Consider the following 21391-nt stretch of genomic DNA (forward strand, 5'->3'; position numbering starts at 1 on the left):
AGTAAGATGGACATGGCGACGTGACTGCCCAAGGGTAATGCATTTTTTTTTCCAACAACTTGCTTTGTAAAAACTCACTTTGTAAAATGTGCTTCATTTTGTGCATTCAGGTACAGAAGAGTTTTACTCACCGCAGTGGGAGGGCTCTTATTGTACTGGTAATAGGGGCGATGTGTGGCGTGTAGGGATGGGCGATACCACTTATTTTATTTTTTTAATCCAATACCAATGATTTCAAGTCAAGTAATTTTCATTGAACAAGTATGGAAAATATTGTTTAAACCCTTTAAAATAAAGATCTTTAAAGTTATTTAGATTTTTACAAAATTAGCTTTAAAATACAGTGTCCTGAAAAGGGGACATTTCTTTTTTGCTGAGTTTATGTTGAATGTTATTATTGTTTTTGAACCGTGATGATCAGGGGCAAAAGTGTATATACTAGTTTTACTTGATTTACACACATTTCAATATTTCTTTTGCTGATTACAGCAACCTATTGTTAAATCGTTGGACTTTGCATTGTGAATAGTCTATCAAACAACATGGAGGTGTTGGCAATGCATGAAACATTGGTCTACCTTTAAAAATATTTGATTTTATTAAGTCTGCATTCAACTAGACCATGTTGCTTTTATTAATAATGTATTGTACTTTATTATTTACCCGTTACAGGTGCAGTCTAGAAAAACTCCCAAACAAAGAATTCACGGAATGAAGATGTGGAAAGACATGTTGCACAATGATCATAAAAATCTCCTGATAGAGATGGTGGAAGGATAAACTGAGCAAAGTCCAATACACAGTAATTCAATGATCAGTTTAATTCAAACAAATGGTTTCGATTATTTAAATATGTTTAAGTTTGCTCACTGTTAATTGAGTACACTGTTAATTAATTCATGCAAAAGACAGTGGCAAATTCTCAGGGCCAGCAAAGCTTTCTCTGCTGGCCTAACATGCCAAATAAATAAATATTTTTCATCCCTTCATTCTTAATCACCTTTTTGCCGATATATTTTTATTCGCTTTCCACTCTTAATTAATCTACGAACATATAGACAAAAACAAAAAGGTTATCCAGTCAGAATTTACTCCTTGATGGTTACAAGCAAATTTGTTTCACAAATCGCATGCCCGAAGCCGAAGCAGTGTGTGAGTCTGAGCTCCACCCCATCAGGCCTTCAGAATTACCACAGAATCCCTCAACAGTGCAAGTAAATGAGCAACTAAAGTCAGATTGTCGGATTCATCAGCCAATCAAATATTATTAGATAGATTTTTCCAGGTATTACATTCATTTCACAAACTTGCTTGAGCATTAATTGTTGTTTCAAGTTCTGGCTTTCATGCGTGGATGTGTTTTTAAAATGTCAAATTAGTTTTATTAGTTAGCTGCGACATAATGTATGATGCCCAAAGGCATAGAGTGTCTTATTCATTATAAAACTGTGTTTCTTAATGGCATGAATCACACTGAAGGCCTAGACTTTTAATGCACGGCCCGCCACTGGCAAAAGACAATAGCTGCTTTGCCTTTTTCTAAATTGTATTGTTTGAAACATATTCATTTTGTATAGACCTAATACATTTTTAAGTTCATACTACGCTTTTTTCTCCCCAATTTGGAATACCCAATTCCCAATGCACTCTAAAGACTCGTGGTGGCATAGTGACTCAATCCTGGTGGCTGAGGACGAATCTCAGTTGCCTCAGCATCTGAGACCGTCAACCCGCGCATCTTATCACGTGGCTTGTTGAGCGCGTTACAGCAGCATCCACGCACAACTCACCATGCACCCTACCGAGAGCGAACCACATTATAGCGACCATGAGGAGGTTACCCCATGTGACTCTACCCACCCTAGCAACTAGGCCAATTTGGTTGCTTTGGAGACCTAGCTGGAATCACTTAGCATGCACTGGGATTCGATCTTGTGAACTCCAGTGTCTTTACTTACTGAGCTACAAACCAAACACCAATGCCAAATCATACAAATATTTGGTTATGAATAGTGCTGTTTTCTGCTGAGATTTGAAATGAATGTCTCATCCGTTATGTTCAGTGATCCTTAAACATTGGCATTCTCAATGTTTGTGCTTTCTCTTGTTGACTATCTTGCTTTTTCTGTGATTGTGTGTTTGGACTTGCTATACAGTGAATTGAAATAGTGTACTTTTTAAATGGTTATTCAGGGTTAAAATCTCACTAAAACCTTTTAAAAACCATGGCACTTCCCAGTTCAGTTTGTACTACCTTGGAAACACAATATGCTTCCATACAAAAACAGCATATACAATAACTTATAAATCTAGCTTAGGCAGTGTACAGTGAACCCTCACTAAAATAAGCTTTTGAATTGCAAAATTAAAATGTATTACAGAATGACCCCATCAGGCAAATTATGTTGCACTGATGTTATGCATGTCTTGCAGTATCATGCTATACTACACCTTGAGGTAATTGCTGTCTGAATTCATAATGCTATTGTGTGTGTGGTGTGTGTATTTAATGGCACAGGTCAAGGTGAGGGATACCCATGACCTTCGATTGTGACAGTTGTCTGGGGACATTTTGTCGGTCCCCATGAGGAAAACAGCTTATAAATCATACTAAATTATGTTTTTTGAAAATGTAAAAATGCAGAAGGTTTTCTGTGAGGGTTAGGTTTAGGGGTAGGGTTAGGTTTAGGGGATAGAATATAAAGTTTGTACAGTATAAAAACCGTTATGTCTATGGAAAGTCCCCATAAAACATGGAAACACAACATGAGTGTGTGTGTGTGTGTGTGTGTGTGTGTGTGTGTGTGTGTGTGTGTGTGTGTGTGTGTGTGTGTGTGTGTGTGTGTGTGTGTGTGTGTGTGTGTGTGTGTGTGTGTGTGTGTGTGTGTGTGTGTGTGTGTGTGTGTGTTTTGTGATTCTGAGGACAATTTTGTAAGTTACAAATTAGTAATTACAAGGTTATTATGCTATAAATGTGATTTATGAGGACATTTCTTGTGTCCCCATAATTCAAATCAGCTTATAAATCATACTAAACAATGTTTTATTGAAAATGTAAAAATGCAGAAGGTTTTCTGTGAGGGTTAGGTTTAGGGGTTGTGTTAGGTTTAGAGGATAGAATCTATAGTTTATACAGTATAAAAGTCATTATGTCTATGGAAAGTCCTCATAATGATAGGTAGACCAACGTGTGTGTGTGTGTGTGTGTGTGCGTGTGTGTGCATGTTGGAGAGAAGGTTTGATACAAAGGTGCTCAACATGACACAGCACAAGTCTGATTTTTATTGGTTCTTCCCTCTAATCTGCCACCAAGGTTGTGGATTTTAAAACCAACACATGCATTATCATAATAGCTGACCTGACCATGATCCATTGCATTCCTTTATACATTTGTTATATAATAAAGATCATCATATGTTTTCTTGTAGAGTGCAACAGTAAATTTTTTTAGTCTTGGTTCTGGAAGTATTTTGATCCCATTATTATAATTTTTTTATGTATTTATGTAGTACCAAAACAAATATGATGGCTTCAGGCAGAAGCATATACCACTGATTAACCTCAGTTGGGCTCATGGTAGGTCTGTCTTTAAGGTGTATAAGTTATTGTTAATAAATACCCCTATGGTTAAAGAATTGCACTTCAGGAATCAGACTGTTGAGCTCTACTGTGACATAATCTATTTCAGATAACTACGCCCCTTAACGACAAGTAAAACAGCAAAAACGTTGACTGATTACTTTTGTCAGATGGCTCTTCTTGCCTAATTGGATAGTTCTTGACCAGAATAAACAGTATGGACCAAACCTTTTGCCACTATGGCAAAAAAGTTGTGGTCTGACTACACAATTAACTTTCAACTACAAACTCCAGGTGGTGGAATAGACCGGCCTTGCATCATTCCAAGATGGAACTGATAGATTGCAGTACATGATGCAAGCAGAGATTGTATTTGAAGCATCATTAGATGCTTGTTTAAAGGAAAAAACCCTGGTGTCTGGAACATTTATCATTCAGACTGGAGATGGCTCATCAGGAACACAGTGGAACATTCCTCTATAATTTTTGCCTTTCAGACAGCGGTGCGCTCTTTTCACGCCAGGAAATGAATCCAAACAGACTCACTGTGGTGGCATTTTGTCTTTAGGTCAGTGGTCATATTGTAGTCAATAGGATTATCTGTGGCTTTGTCTTGCTGGTTTGATAACTCATAGGCAGTTCACAAAGGACACACGCATTATCTAACTTATTTGCAAACATTTTTAATTGATCTAATTACACATGGGGTGTATGGACGTCTTTGGTTGCTGCGATACATCTTGCTGTTTTTTTAGGATGTTGCACCATGAGCACTGCAATTTTAAGATGCCATATTTTTACCAATGTGATACATACAACAAGCATAAAAACATAAATAATCCAAGTGTTTCTATGAAACCAGGTTGCATGAAGCCCTGAAGCAAGTCATGTGAAAGGGCCTTCCAATTGACAGTGATTAGAACACGCTTGTTTCAAACTTTTTATGGAACATCATTTTGGTTTGTTTGCTACTGTAGTTCCACTGTATTGTACTGGCTGTACAGTAAACATTTGTAATTGGCTCCTCAGACCTAATTCATATTTATGTATTGTTGTTTGCACATGTTATTTTGATCGAGTCATGTGTAACAATTTATTCTTTGTTAGATTCCAGTGCGAAAACGTATTTAACACTGCTATAAAGCTGTCACATACACAGCTCTACACCAATTCACTGCCACCTTAAAATCAAGAATACCACAGACAAAGATAAGAAGCCTGTGTTTTAATTGTTTTCACACCTCTGAGGTGCTTAACTAAGCAACATTCCCCCTAAAACAGCTGCTGACTGTCATTTTGTCATTTTCATTAACTCCTTTTTAGATCCATGAAGTACATGAATAAAGCTGATAATACATGCAAATCAAGCACCCAACATGTTACACAAGTAACTCTAAAGGGGCCATTGGATTGGAGCATAATGTACATTTGACAAACAGCATCAGCATGTTCATATACTGTACATAGCAGCATATTCTAGCCAATAACTGCCCATTTTGACTTTTTTCTGAAAAAGGCCTAACACAATAACAAAAAATTAATAATAAATGATAAGATAATTCAATGTTAAAATCTCAACATAAAAAAAAATCTGCAAAATAAAAGACAAAAATAGGCATAGATTTTAAAAGTGCATCATTTTCTATTCAGTTTCTAACACATTAGAAAACATTATTTACATGATTCTAAAAAGCTGTTTTTAAATGACGGTGGCACTAACTTGTGAAATATTACCTACTCAGAAAATAAAACTGCGAGAGGCATCTTTGTGTGTTGCCAACATTCATGTTATTAAAGTATGTGCTGTATGGAATATGTCTGGCCATATGTGTGATATCCTGCGTTAGGTTAGAGTGTGATTCCTGGAATCATTAACACCAAGGCTATTCTCAGGACCTGCTCGTTATCAAGCTTCACATCACACTTTGGGCTTTAGGGGGAAATATGTGTGCTGGAAAGGACACTGTGTATACTGATGTTAAAGATCCTTCCTTGCCCCAGAATTACAGGCCTGCTTCTAAGTTACCTTTTATAAAAAAGTCTTAGAAAAAGTGGTTGCTAGGCAGCTTACAGCTGTCTTGGATGAACACAATGTTTTGGATAGGTTTCAGTCTGGTTTTCGTCCGCTGCATTCAACAGAAATGCCCTTCTCAGAGTCTCAAATAACCTGTTAATGCAGTGTGATGCAGGGGAATGTTCTGTATTGTACTACTAGATCTCAGTGCTGCTTTTGATACAGTGGATCACGGTATATTAGTTGAGAGACTCAGGCAATGGGTGGCTATTTCTGGAACAGCCTTGAAGTGGTTCTCCTCGTATTTAACAGACAGGACTTTCTCGGTCACTGTTCATAATTATGTCTGATTCTCTGTCTTGTGGTGTTCCATAAGGATTGTTCTGGACCCAATTCTATTTTGATTATATTTACTTCCTCTAGGGAAATTGATAAATGATTGGTCATTTTAATGGTATCTCTTATCACTAATATGCAGATGATATTTAACTGTAAATGTCTTTTAAGCCTCAAAATGTTTCAAAACTGTCAGTTCTTTTGAATTGCATCACCTCTATAAAAGATTGGATTGCAGATCATTTGCTAACAGAAGACCTAATTTCTGCCCCTGCTGCCAATGTCCTGAAAGTGATGGCAAGTCTTAGGTTTTCATCATCTTCAACATACTCTCCGTAATCTATGGGCTGTCTCTATGGGCCATGCTTTGAGTCTTGATCAGCATGTAAATTGTTTGGTTCATTCCTTTTTTTTATCAGCTGAGGAATATTGCTAAACTCAGGCAAGTTGTGTCCATAGTTGAGACGGAGAAGATTATGCATGCGTTTATATCCTCCTGCCTTGGCTATTGTAATTCCCTCTTCATCTGTCTTAGCAACACATCATTGAACTGCTTACAAGTGGTCCAAAGTGCTGTTGCTAAGCTTCTGATCAAGTCATCTAGAAGGTCTAATGTAAGACTTATACTTAACTTTACACTTAGCTTCCTATTAAATTTAGAATCTAGTTTAAGATTCTTGTGATTAAGTTTAGAGCATTGCATGGTCAGGTACCTGCATATATTAAAGAGCTACTGCAGCCATACAATAACATTAAGAATCTGAGGTCATCTGATCAGGGTTAGCTGGTTGTTCCTCACTCAAGGCTCAAGACAAAAGGAGACTGTGCTTTTGAGGTTGTAGCTCCTAAAATTTGGAACTCTCACCCCTTGGACACAGATGTGTGAGCAGCTAAAGACTTGTTTAGACTTGATTTTAATATATATTGTTTGTCTTGTTTTATGTTTGTATCTGGTTGTCTGCATTTAAAGTCTGTTACTCTCCTTTTGTGGGAGTGGTGGTGGTGTAGTGGTCTAAGCACATAACTGGTAATCTGGTAATCAGAAGGATGCTGGTTCAAGCCCCACAGCCACCACCATTGTGTCCTTGAGCAAGGCACTTAACTCCAGGTTGCTCCGGGGGGATTGTCCCTGTAATAAGGGCTCTGTAAGTCGCTTTGGATAAAAGCGTCTGCCAAATGTAAATGTAAATGTAAATGTACTCTATTTATTAATTGATTTAGTGTTTTATTGTGAAGCACTTTGTGACGTCTGTTCTTGAAAGGTGCTGTTTAAATGAAGTGTACTTACTTAATTGTTAATGGGCCTTATTTAGGTAGAAGTTGTCGTGTTGAGGCAACATGGTTCCTGTATGTCAGAAAATGTGGCTGTGTTTTTGTATTTTTAATGGTAGGCTAGATGAAGAGATTTTTGTAATGTTTAATGCAATGGTTGATTGTAGACAGGAGGCAATTAGAGCTCTCATAAAAAGAAGTACTCTCTTCAATCTTCTCTCTGCCTCAGTACCACAAATATATTATCATCTGCTTTCTCTATTCACCTCTCCTTCCCAAAAGTATAGGGCATTAATTTTATTTTAATTTGTAGTGCATAGTTATTTATGTATGTATTTATTTTAATAATAGTAATAATTTCATTTGTAAATTTTATGCACTGTAATCTCAAAATTCTAACTATTGTGATACATAAAAAAATCAAATTATTTTTAAATTCTAAGTTGGTTTGGGCATGCACATATTGTTCATAAATGGTCTCAACTGTTAATTACACATAATCTAGTCATAAAACATAATAATATATTCTGCTTATTCTATTGTATTGTGAGATGTTACGTGTGCAAGATTTTGTCCTAGAGGGGGCAGCACACTACACTCAAACACGAACATATGACTACTGTCGCTCGTCTCACACTCTTTCCATCTCAATTTACTTAATTTTCAAATTTCTCTTGGGAAATGAATATGTATAATTCCACTGACAAGCCCAGAAAGTTGCCTTATGTCAGTGGGTTTCTTCAGTGGGAGGAGATCGCACATTTCAAGAAGTGTGAAATAGAATGATGGGGTCATTGAAGCTGTCAGTCATGTGCATGTTGATGGACTTACTGGTGGAGAGAGCTGTCACTGCATGGCGTCCAGTAATGACATCGTCACTCAGGCGGAGAGAGTCTCCAAAGGGGGTGGGGCGAAAGAGAAGATGGACAGGCCAGTTAATGGTGGTGTCATTAAAATTGGCCTCTTTGATAGAGCAGCTGGGTCTGAAGACATGATAACATAGAGAGAGAGAGAGATAGAGAGAGAGAGGTGATTATGTCCAGGCACCCAGATACACCTACTTACACATCCATACACCACATACTTTTTTTTTTTAATCAGTCTTTCTTCTAACTGGATTACTGTGGCATACATTGCGTGGTATGTATATTATATACCACGCAATGACAGTTTTGCAGATATTTGGCATTCTAGCTGTCAGTTTCTCCAGATACTCAGGTGACATTGCGCCCTGCGCTTCCTGTAGCACTTGCCATAGATGTGGCTGTCTTGTCGGGCACTTCTCACACACCTTACAGTCTAGCTGATCCCACAAAAGCTCAGTGGGGTTAAGATCCATAACACTCTTTTCCAATTATCTGTTGTCCAATGTCTAATGTTCTTTGTTCACTCATTTTCTTTTTGTTTTTCTGTTTCAAAAGTGGCTTTTTCTTTGCAATTCTTCCCATAAGGCCTGCACCCCTGAATCTTCTCTTTACTGCTGTAAACGAAACTGATGTTTAGTGGGTAGAATTCAATGAAGCTGTCAGCTGAGGACATGTGAGGTGTCTATTTCTCAAACTAGATACTATGATATATTATTTTTTTGTTAGTTGTTTCTGGGCCTAACACATATCTTTCTTTCCTTGTTAGAGCTAGTTGTCCTCTGTCTATGAAGACTGAAGCGTACACCTTTTTATGAAATCTTTCAAGAATTGTATAGCTTTCATTCCTCTAAACAATGATTGACTGACAAGATTCTAGAGAAAGCTGTTTCTTTTTTTGCCATTTATTTAACCTAATATTGACCTTAAGACATGCCAGTCTATTGCATTCTGTGACAACTCAAAAACAAACACAAAGACAATGTTAAGCATCATTAAACAAGCCCAATAGCTTTCAACTGTGTTTGATATAATGGCAAGTGTTTTTCTAGTACCAAATTAATTTAGCAATTTAGCATGATTACTCCAGGATAATATGTTGGAATGATGGCTGCTGAAAATGGGGCCTGTCTAGATTTGATCAAAAATTATTTTTTTCAAATAGTGATGGTGCTGTTTTTTTACATCAGTAATTTCCTGACTATACTTTGTGATCAATTAAATGCCACTTTGGTGATTTACATTTTTAACCAACTAGTATTTCAGATAAACCTGAACCTAAAAGAAATGTAAAACAAAATGAACTAAGTTTAATTAGGTGGGTCTTGGCTCACTTAATATAGACCATACCTCATGCTGTTCAGTCAAAGGTCTGGGTACATCAGACTAACTAAACAGTGACCTAGATTCAGAGCATCTCTGCTGTAGAGGTGCAATAGGTCTGCTGTGAGTCATACCTGTTGCTCTCTGTCTGATGGATATATGCTGGGAGGGGCTGCTCTCTGCCAGTGTATTGGCAGCTGGTGGGCTACTGGGCAAAAGTTGGCATATAGTAGAATAAAGCTGAGGTGAGGGACACAAGGGTTTCTGCTCTGAGTTGCTCAGTTGGAGAGGCAAGTACCTGAGGCTAAGTCAGACTATGCATTGGTCTATGTAGAGGCATGTTGGCAATGTTGGCAAAGCATATTTGCATATTTTATTGCCAATATGTTATGAAGTCTTACAGAAGGCAATAGCTATACTGATATGTGCCAAAAGTAGCAGAAGCATAATAGATTGTTACATATTTTTTCAGACAATGAGAGTGGTGCTTACTTGTGCAAAACTCTCTAGCTACTATGCAATGGTGATGCTGGTAGTTGACAAGGTATTTATGTGGTTAATTAGATGTTCTGAGTGTATTTTTGCATGGTGTTACTATGTGTTTGCTTTGGTTTTCTGGGTGTGTTCTTGCTGACAACTAATCAAATTGGTCCTATTTTAAGACCCCTATGTCTTAAGCAGAGTGCATCATGCACACAAAGTCAGTGGGCATGGGCATGAAGTTTTGGTATTTTCATTCAAGCATGCACTTAATCTTTAGCTGGTTGGTAAAAAGTGCGCGCTAGGCTTTAATGGGTTTGGTCAAGTGCAATTTAATTCAGAAGTTCTTCTATAACCCATACCCTGTCAAGCAATATCGATATAAATGAAGACTGACCTTTCATACTGTAAGAATTTGTTTGTGTAGATGGACCAGAAATAAGGGCCAGTTGGGTCATACATTCTTTTGCACTTTAACTATGTTCTTGTTGAATGTCAGGCATAGTTGTATGACATTGACAAGCTCCTTGTATTTGCATGAAAATGTGGTGATCGTCAGGACTAATTGGATGTGGCCTGTGTTAAACATTTACACAGTGTAAGTCTAATTAATCATATTGATATACTGACACACAAAGCATTACTAATATTAAATGTGATCAATAGTTCTTTGATATCAACTGTTAGTGGAATACCTAAATTGAAAATTCAGGAATGAGGGAGAATAGAGGTGGTTCTCAGACGTCTTATCGAAATGACCCAATTCTCAGGAAAAGAGCAAATTGTGATTAAAGCCACTTCATCAACATGCATTACACCCACAGTTTGCACGCATACACCCACAGAGAGCACATGCACTCCCACCAACAGCCACTTGTGTGCTACCCTGGCATGAAAATAGTGCCTAGAATTAGCATGCTAACAAAAATTGTTTAAGACAGTCATGCATGTAGTGCCTAGTGCAGTCAAGGAAATAGAGCCCCAAGTTTTTTCCTTGCTTATTTCCTTCACAATTTGTTTTTCTTTTCATCCCTTTCGCTTTCCTTTTTCATTTTATTTTTCCTTTCATTTTGTTTTCTTTTTCCTTTTTTTAATTTCCTTTTTGCTTTTCGTTTTTGTTTTTCTATTTTCCTTTCCTTTTTGCTTTTTGTTTTCCTTTTATCCTTTCTTTTTTCCTTTCCTTTCCTTTCATTTTCCTTTTTTGCTTTTCCTTTTTTCATTTTGTTTTCTTTTTCCTTTAGTTTTAGTTCTGTTCCTTTCCCTTTCCAATTCCTTTCTTTTTCATTGAATTTTGTTCCATTTGCTTTGCTTTGCTTTTTAAAATTTTCCTTTCATTTTCCATTGTCCTTTCTCCATTTATTTTCTTTTTTATTTCCTTTACTTTCCTCTTTCTTTTGCTTTGCTTTCTGTTTTCCTTTCATTTTCTATAGTTTTTTCTCCATTACTTTCCTTTCCTTTTTTCCTTCCTTCCCTTCCCTTTTCCTTGCTTTGATTTTTTTCCTTTCCTCATCTCCCCTCTCTTAACCCTCTCTCTTTCTTTTCTGTACTTGAACAACACATAAGTGTAATGGGAAATAGTTTCTTCATTAGAAGCTCATTATGGGTGAATTGAGGATTAGTCTGGCCCGACTGCTCAAAGGCCTTACAATTCGTCTTCCAGAAATTCTCGCAAGAGCCTCTGACCCTCAGAAATCCAACACTGCAAGATGGCTTTATGCTAACAGCACCAGGCTGTCTGCTCATGCTTCCAAGAGAGTGAGCTTTATTATGTATTCAGGACCTAAATTATGTATTTTATGGAATGAAATGTCTCTATTATGTGAAGCGTAACCATGGTTCCCTGAGTGGGAACGAGATGCTGAGTAATGGCATCGGGGCACGCCCTGAGTGTCACGTGGTCAGAAGCCCTTAAACAATTACGCCAATTTATTGGCTGATGACACTGAAGTTAATGGGGGAGTAAAGAAAATATGAAAATTAATAGTATGCAAGCAAAATTATGTTGAAACGACCTTGTGCAAATTGCCCAAGTGAGGTCTTAACAAAATCCATACATAAAGGATTAATCGACAGGCAAATCAACTTTTGCTTTTGGATCAAAAGAGAGATTGAGAGATCGTTTACGGGCATGTCCATCATCTTCTGCAGAGTCGACCTTTATCCCTCTTGGAGGCTTGATTAGCCTGATAAGGGACCGGGTGTATAGCCCCTCCGCCCTGCCACAATCCCATAAAGGAACATGAATGTGACAAAAAGGTCTAAGCATGCATATCCCATGCATAAAACGAGAGACAAGAGAATGTCTACAGACAGAGAATCGATTGATAAGCGCATGCTCAGCCGTTATAGTGACAACATAAGCTCTAAGTGTAAGGGCAGTGAGCTGGACCTTCACCTCGTGCTGTACACAAAAATACGCCACTTGAATGTAGAAAGCTTCCTAGTTGATGGAGCTCTGTCATTCAGAATGATATTAACCACAGCTGTTATGAGCTGTGAGCACGCTGTTGAGAAGCCATACCCATGACTTCCACAAGTCTGGCCAGGGGTGCTAAATGCTGCCCTGAGCCTTAGATGCAAATACCCATGTGTAAACTCCACGGGTGAACGTCTAGCCGAATCCGGCGAGAGTGACAGATAGATCCGTAGGTCAACCTGTTAATCAACTCCAATCTCCTTGGCCTCTAACGAGTCAAACGGCCGCGTGGTGCTGGCTGACCCACAGTCCGCACCATCACGCGGCTTGACCAAATTTCCTATGGATGAGAGCCTTTCACGGAGCGTTCTGACGTTCATTATATCACACTGTGGGCAATCCAAACATTCTAGCGCGGCCTCCACGTGGCGAAAACCCAGACAGGGAATCTTCACCGATGATGAACTGCGTGCATGGAGGTAAGCACTTCCTAAATGACATCCTGTGTTGCCACTCAAAAGGGAGAATAATAATGACCCTCTCTTCGACATGAGTCATGGTACAACACGGGCCAGACATGATCGTGCACTGAAGAACAGAAAATCTGACTCGATGACACGAAGCAAGTGCCTTTATGGAGCCTGTGACATAGCTCCCTAGGGGTGTCGCATAATTGCCATCAGCCAATAAATTGTCGTGATTGTATAAGGGCTTCAAACCACGTGAGACTCAGGGCATGTCCCAATACAATTATACAGCACAAGTTCCTACGAACGGGAACAAAATTTGCTTATAGGAGGTTTCTGAAGTAGGTCAAATTGTGTATTTTGCCCTTTAGTACTTTTTTTGTTGTTGTTGTTGTTGATCAATTTATATTCTCAAACATTCCTTTTGCAAATAGAACAATGTTAGTCCTGTTATTATGTTAATGTATGGGGGCACAATCTGCCAGACAAGTATACACTTGTATAGAACTTGGTAATATCTTGAAAATAAATTACAGGTGAAACTCGAAAAATTAGAATATCGTGCAAAAGTTCATTAATTTCAGTAATTCAACTTAAAAGGTGAAACTAATATATTATATAGACTCATTACAAGCAAAGTAAGATATTTCAAGCCTTTATTTGATATAATTTTGATGATTATGGCTTACAGCTTATGAAAACCCCAAATTCAGAATCTCAGAAAATTAGAATATTGTGAAAAGGTTCAGTATTGTAGGCTCAAAGTGTCACACTCTAATCAGCTAAACACCTGCAAAGGGTTCCTGAGCCTTTAAATGGTCTCTCAGTCTGGTTCAGTTGAATTCACAATCATGGGGAAGACTGCTGACCTGACAGTTTTGCAGAAAACCATCATTGACACCCTCAACAAGGAGGGAAAGCCTCAAAAGGTAATTGCAAAAGAAGTTGGATGTTCTCAAAGTGCTGTATCAAAGCACATTAATAGAAAGTTAAGTGGAAGGGAAAAGTGTGGAAGAAAAAGGTGCACAAGCAGCAGGGATGACCGTAGCCTGGAGAGGATTGTCAGGAAAAGGCCATTCAAATGTGTGGGGGAGCTTCACAAGGAGTAGACTGAGGCTGGAGTTACTGCATCAAGAGCCACCACACACAGACGGGTCCTGGACATGGGCTTCAAATGTCAAACGTCTTACCTGGGCTAAAGAAAAAAAGAACTGGTCTGTTGCTCAGTGGTCCAAAGTCCTCTTTTCTGATGAGAGCAAATTTTGCATCTCATTTGGAAACCAAGGTCCCAGAGTCTGGAGGAAGAATGGAGAGGCACACAATCCAAGATGCTTGAAGTCCAGTGTGAAGTTTCCACAGTCTGTGTTGGTTTGGGGAGCCATGTCATCGGCTGGTGTTGGTCCACTGTGCTTTATTAAGTCCAGAGTCAACGCAGCCGTCTACCGGGACATTTTAGAGCACTTCATGCTTCCTTCAGCAGACAAGCTTTATGGAGATGCTGACTTCATTTTCCAGCAGGACCTGGCACCTGCCCACACTGCCAAAAGTACCAAAACCTGGTTCAATGACCATGGTATTACTGTGCTTGATTGGCCAGCAAACTCGCTTGACCTGAACCCCATAGAGAATCTATGGGGCATTGTCAAGAGAAAGATGAGAGACATGAGACCAAACAATGCAGAAGAGCTGAAGGCCGCTATTGAAGCATCTTGGTCTTCCATAACACCTCAGCAGTGCCACAGGCTGATAGCATCCATGCCACGCCGCATTGAGGCAGTAATTAATGCAAAGGGGCCCAAACCAAGTACTGAGTACATATGCATGATTATACTTTTCAGAGGGCCGACATTTCTGTATTTAAAATCCTTTTTTTATTGATTTCATGTAATATTCTAATTTTCTGAGATTCTGAATTTGGGGTTTTCATAAGCTGTAAGCCATAATCATCAAAATTATATCAAATAAAGGCTTGAAATATCTTACTTTGCTTGTAATGAGTCTATATAATATATTAGTTTCACCTTTTAAGTTGAATTACTGAAATTAATGAACTTTTGCACGATATTCTAATTTTTCGAGTTTCACCTGTATAACAAAGTCCAGATGGCTTGACTGAACTTTTCCAGACACACTTTCCATCTCTCTAGGAAACAGACTTCATGAAGACTGATAACACCATGACACCGTGAGCGTGTGTGTGTTCATGTGTGTGTTGTCTGCCTGTGTGTGTGCATCAGCGTGTGTGTGGGTGAGCTGGTTTATTCCCCCCCAATAGATGGAATAAAATCTCTCCACTGGACTGACTGCACTAAGCAAATTAAGACATTATAATTATGGAAAGCAAAGCTAATCCCACATTATGGCAGACAATATAGCAGTGGCATCTCTGTGAGGGCACGGAATATGTCTCTAAATAACCTTCATGTTCATCATAGAAACATATTACAATAATGGACCGTTTGAAATTAACGTTAAGAGCAACAAGTCACATTGGAAAGGGCAAACGTACACAAAGGCAGGCGCACCCACACACACACAAACAAACACAAAAAACATAGCTGAAGGCAGTTTGTCGCTTTACCCTGCAGTCAACACCACCAGTGACGTAGGTGTATTCACACTGCATTATCATTAACTCGGCAGGTGAGATGTAGGTGTTTTAGTTTATTTATTTATTTTAGCTCATTTTTGCATTTGTCAGATAAGCAGACATATTACCTGAAGTGTTGGGGAAACTACTTGGAAACTTTTCAGAAAAATATGTTTTTTGTATAGTGCTTTTAACAACAGCTGTTGTTTCAAAGCAGCTGTACATGATTATGTATCATTACAGCTGTTATTCTATAGCAGAACATTTAGTTTGTTGTTAAAATGATGTATGAACTATAAGGTTTAGAGTTTTAAAGTCCTTGACGTCATCCCAAATTAACTAATCCTCTATGAAGTCTGTCTTAGTAGGATGAAGTGAAGTTTGGCTGGCACATGGTGCAGTTGGTTACCAAAAAATGAATTAACAACGGCAACATTGGAGCTTCTTAACGTTTTAGGCATGTGTGGAAAATGTACAGTGAGGATGTTTAAAATATAATGCAATAAATCCACTTTTTATTCTTTTTATTCTTATCAATTAACGTCATACAAAGAGCAGTAAACATAAAAAAGCTAAATCAACATTTGCTATGACCACCAAACTGCACCAATTCTTTGTATATCTGTGCATAGTTTTTCAATGTTATTGGTAGGTTGTTCCAAGTTTATTGGAGATTTGTCACAGTCCTTCTACGAATTTAGGCTCAATTGCTTCTGTTTCTTCATGTAATATTAGTCTGAATCAATTATGTTGAGATCTGGGGTCTGTGGGGTCCATACCATCTGTTGCAGGACTCGTTCAACTTCTATTTAGTTTAGATATTTTGTGTAACTGCTTGTTTTCGTTTACAGAAGATGTATTCTTGCATTCCGTCAGCAGTAGTTTTTAATTATTTGGCTATGTACATGTAAAATTGCTTTATGGTAGTTATCAACTTGTTGCTAGGAGCTTTTAGTGCAGCTAACTACTTTTTTCAACAAAGTAGCTTGACTATTTATGTACTAACTACTAATAGCTATTAAAAAGCTTTTACATCTGTTTTTTAAGCTTCAGCTTGTGAGCTGCACATTTTTACGATTAGTTAAAACTTAACACATATGTGTCAAACCTCATTTGTTTCATTCTGTTGCACTTTATGTAGCTTAATCACAAGAACGTGTCCTGTTTGAATGGCCCCTTACTCTAATGCTGCTCCTCATTCATTCATATTCATTCACTAGGGGGTGGCCTCTAGAATTCCCTCTCTGTAGCCACACACAGCACTTCATAACTTTGGATGCAATATATTAGAGGTTGTCTTGCTGAACTGATGCAAACCCAAAATAATTTTGAAGGAATTATCAAGTCAGATTTAATTAAGCAGGAGGTCTGAAGCCTGTATACAGTTACAACAATTTATCGGCCGATGGCTCTGAAGCGACACCCATAGGGGGCTGCGTCACGGAACCCATATAGGCGGATGCTTTGGCGCCATTTCGCCAGATTTTCTTACTTTAGTGCATAAATTTGTCTAATGTTGGTTACTAGTGACTCACGCTGAAGCGAGGACTATGTTCTTCCTTTTAAGTAACAACACATGAGGGGACGCTTCAGTAATGCTCCGTCAAACCATGAGGTCTCTGAAAGGAGCTATATGAGCCTTGAGGCTCCGGCTCTTGTCATAAGAAGGATAGAGGCACTGGACTTTCCTTTGTGTTTCTCTCTCCATCCGGATGGATGCACCATTCTCGCCGACGAGACATGCTCCCTTATCTGGTGCACTGCTTAGTTCAGTGTAGTTACACATCACTGAGGCCATTTTCCATCAAGGAAATGCTGGTTTAGAGGTGTTTCATTGTGGGAACCATAGAAAATGGAGGCTCTTGTTTAAAAATGTGTAATTTCTTCTACTTTGTCACCCTAGAGCCATCCATTCTGATATGTACTGTAATGCCACTTTCAATGCCAGATATATAAAATTAAGTCCCAGCCTACATTACATCTCAATGAACATACCCTGTTCCAATCTGTCTAGGAAATATGTCACACTGCGAAAGTAAAATGAGTTGCGAACTGCATTTCATGATAACTTCAAAAGGCCTTTCTCAGTTTGCAAGCACAAATGCTGTGTTTTTAGATTTATTTACTTTTTATACTTTTATATGTTAGCATTTATATAGTTTATTTGTCTTTTTTCCCCAATATGCATGCATTTGTTCCTCTGGAAGTGTATGTGCTTGCCTGCAGTGTATCTGACTAGATGCACCTGCCCTTTGCTTCCCTCTGTGCGTGTGTATGTACTGAATGCCCTCAGGCTCCACTGACTCTATATGAAGTATGCATGCGAGTAGAAGACAGGGTGATGGGAGGACACTGAGGGAAACTTACGCAGAGAGAGAAACACACTCACCAGTTGTGCAGGTGTTGTGTGTAGTAGAAGAATTCTCTGTCTGCACTTGAACTGAAATTATGAGGCTGTTTTTGGAGATCCTCCCTTATATAGGCCATGCAGGGATTAAAATGAAATGCCACTGAGATGCTGGGAGCAAAATATTTACATATGAATGCTGTAATTTCATTTGTTCTTATTTATTTTGGTCTAGAATACCATAGAGTTTTCTCGTTGTCATATAGAGTGTCGAATCAATATTGATACTTGGCCTGGATTCTTCAGAGGATACCACGAAAACAGGCTAGGTCACATTTCACTTCAAAACCTGTACAATGATTAATAAATAAATAAGTATATATAAAAAAATCACAGCCTGATCTCATGAAGAGTATGTGCCTGCGGTGAGATTTTTGCCAAATGACAATATGTGGTTCATTACACGTAGTGTGCCAGTTTAGAAATGTCTACTTATGCCACTAAAATTTAGTTAATTGTTCTCCCAAACAGATTAGGTTTTAAAGATTAATGCACTATCGAGTTTCAAATCAACAAAACTGACCGACCTCCCTACACTAAACCTTAAAACTTAACCTAACCGAGACATAGCATGTGTGGAGGCTTCATGCTATTCTCTGTGGCATCCATGCACAACTCACCACGTGCCCCAACTAGAGCGAGAACCTAATTATAGCAACTACGAGGAGGTTACCCCATGAGACTCTACCCTCCCTATCCACCGCGCCAATTTGGTTGCTTGTGAGACCTGGCTAGAGTCACACAGCATGCCCAGGATTCAAACTCATGACTCAAAGGTTGGTAGTCAGCGTCTTTACTCACTGAGCTACCCAGATATCTAAAGAATTCTAATATAATGCATCATGAAAACAATACATTTTAATGCTTGTGATAAATTCTATCACAGATTTACAAATGTGATTAGCTTTTGCTGTAGCTCACCTGTTAGACTGTTGGAATTCGTATTTTGAAGTGTAGTTGCTTCAGAAAAATTTGCTTTTCATACTAGATTTCTGTCTTGTGTCTACCTCTTGATTTTAGATCACTCTAGGTTTAAGTTTTAGCTTGGGGAGGTACAGTAAGTTTTACACATTAAATCATCCATCTAACATTCACCTTGTCTGATTAAAATACCATTTCACTCGCTTTAGGCGCCCCCACTGGACATTTCACTGAGATAATGTAGCCAAACTTGTGTATGTGTTTGTATCTGTGTGTTTGTAACCATGGCAGATTCCTAGTTTACTTTAATGAATCCATTGCGTGATCGCTCATTATGAGAGACAGACTGATAGATTTTTAATTATGTGATTAGTGTGTGTGTGTGTGTGTGTGTGTGTGTGTGGATATGTATGTATGATAGTCATTAATATGTTAAGAAGAGTAATTCTCCATGTGGTGTTTAGCAACTTTTGCAAGATCAGCCACCACACCTCTTTTGACTCCTTGACAACCGGTCGCCAAAACAACTACTGTGGCTCCCAGGTTCCCCTTCTAACCCATCACATTCCTCTCTACACTCATGATAACAAGCACAGGAGACGCAAAGTGACCGTAATTGCTGTGTAGCTTCTGAGAGCGTCCAACCTCTTGTTTTGAACTTCTTTGACAGGCTTTTTAAAACCAACTCTTGAGCACAACTCTTTTCACTTGTCAAGATCTAACGCCAGCACCCATTAGGGTGGATTTTCTCGGAATACTTGCAGTGGTAACTACTTTGAAAAATGCCTTCTCTATTTTCAAGTTCATCTTAAAATGAAAATTCTCCCATCATTTACTCACACTCATGTTGCATGTTGGAATGCCCACTGACTCCTCCATCCGCATGCTTCCATATGTCAATTAAGATTCTCATCCCATACGTCCCTGTACAATTTTCACAATTGGCTTCCAGAGCACTCGTTACTGGTCTGCTCATGTAAGGTTACAGTAAGGCATTATGCCATCTTTGCTGCCATTTACTGTATCATTAATAGAGACTCTGTGACCTGAGTGTTGAATCTCTGCTACATTCGGCCCCTCGGAGACCCATCAGGGTGTTTGTTAGCTCCACTGATGGATCATTAAGGCTTTTAGTCAACCAGATCATTTGTACTCTAATGAGAGAGGGAGAAACACAAGCCCTGATGCTCATCGATGATCAATGTCTTCTGCCTGTTTTAACTGTATCTCTCATTTTGGTCTCTCTCTCTCCCTGTCTCCTTATCTCTCTATCAGTGATGAAAGCAGAGTTTGAAACGCTTGGGAACAATTAGCCTAACTCATCTAATCAAATCTCTCAAGAGCGCGGCTCTTTTTGCCTCATTTTCATAAAATTTTGCTAATATCCCAAACCATGCATCACATTAACACTACCCCCTCCTTTCTCTTTCTTTCTGAATTCTCATGTGCTCCTGTGAGTAACCAGCTATTGCACATGTAAAGCTCTTTTATTTCAGACTTTACTGTTGTTGAATCTTAATTTGCATAATATTCTTCCTTAATAGTATGCAAGATTAGGATTAGTGCTTACTGCATCACATTATGTTGAAAACGGTAGGACTTTCTCAAAGCTATATGGATGGCACAATATTTCCCATGGATTTTCAAAGTAATCATGCTTTATGGAATAATCTGTGCATGCTTTTTGCACACAGTCCCTAATGGAAGATGAAGTTTACTTTTGAACCTTTTCATTTATCAGTAGAAAAACTGGCTGAAACTGCCACAGCAGTTTTTGTAAAGACCTGATAGTGAATGCTGAAGTGTCCACTTACTTTGCCACTAGAGTCAACAAATGGAATTGCAAAAATAATCACTGTTTTCAAACAGATTGGCTGTACAAACAGATAGTTCCACCCCAAACTCACACCATTTGTTGAGCTTTAGGTTATAACAAATTTGAAGTTAATGATGTTAGCTCAATGCTAAATCTTGCACGCAAGTGCAAACAGCCAGCTAAGCAACGAAGGGGTCTCTAGTGTCAAGATGCAGATTTATAACATGGCAGTGCCCCAACATTGCCGAACAGTCCACAAATGAAAAGTTTCCCAACTGGTGGAATACAACCCAAAAACGGATCCCAGTTCTGTCTTGAATGGGTTGTGAATAGCAGAAGGGGAAAAGCAATGCTTAAACAAAATATTGTAATGCAACCATGACATAAAAATAGGCTTATCAACTTAGGAAGGAGAAAATGCTTCCCACATCTTTTGTTGTTGACTTCAAAAGTTATGTGTCCAATCCAACGTTATGGCATTTGGTGCAATTTCAGTTCAAATTCATTTGGCCAATATTTGTTATGTACTTTCATACTGTTTTAATGCATAGTGAAAGTATGTTAATTGGGATTCATCCACTGAATTCCTTTCCCCCTCAAAGAGCTTAAAACTTCCACCTTTATATTAGTGAAATCAGAGAGGTACTGCAAACTGTCGCCCCAATAGATCATTCTGACAGTTTCATTTAAATGGTTGATTATCATTCAATCTTATAATTGTATTATCCAACCATTCAGTTAATTTGTTCTAAATTTACACTGATGATTAGGATCAGAATCGAAATTGTATTCTCTGGCTCTGCATGTTGAGAGTAACCATTGGGGTAGCTCTCCTGATATTCCTTCTTCTACAAGAACAGGACACCAATCTGCTCCAGGCATCTTTCCATTAGATGAACATGAATCT

The 21391-nt window shown here is 38.5% G+C and overlaps 1 protein-coding gene across 6 annotated transcripts in view; it reads left to right on the plus strand.

The window, feature by feature from the left end:
- Positions 1-21391, plus strand: part of sdk2b (sidekick cell adhesion molecule 2b) — a 436106-nt gene that overhangs the window by 301646 nt on the left and 113069 nt on the right. The window lies entirely within an intron of this gene.

This window comes from Xyrauchen texanus, chromosome 40 (assembly GCF_025860055.1).
Source record: "Xyrauchen texanus isolate HMW12.3.18 chromosome 40, RBS_HiC_50CHRs, whole genome shotgun sequence".
Lineage (NCBI taxonomy): Eukaryota > Metazoa > Chordata > Actinopteri > Cypriniformes > Catostomidae > Xyrauchen > Xyrauchen texanus.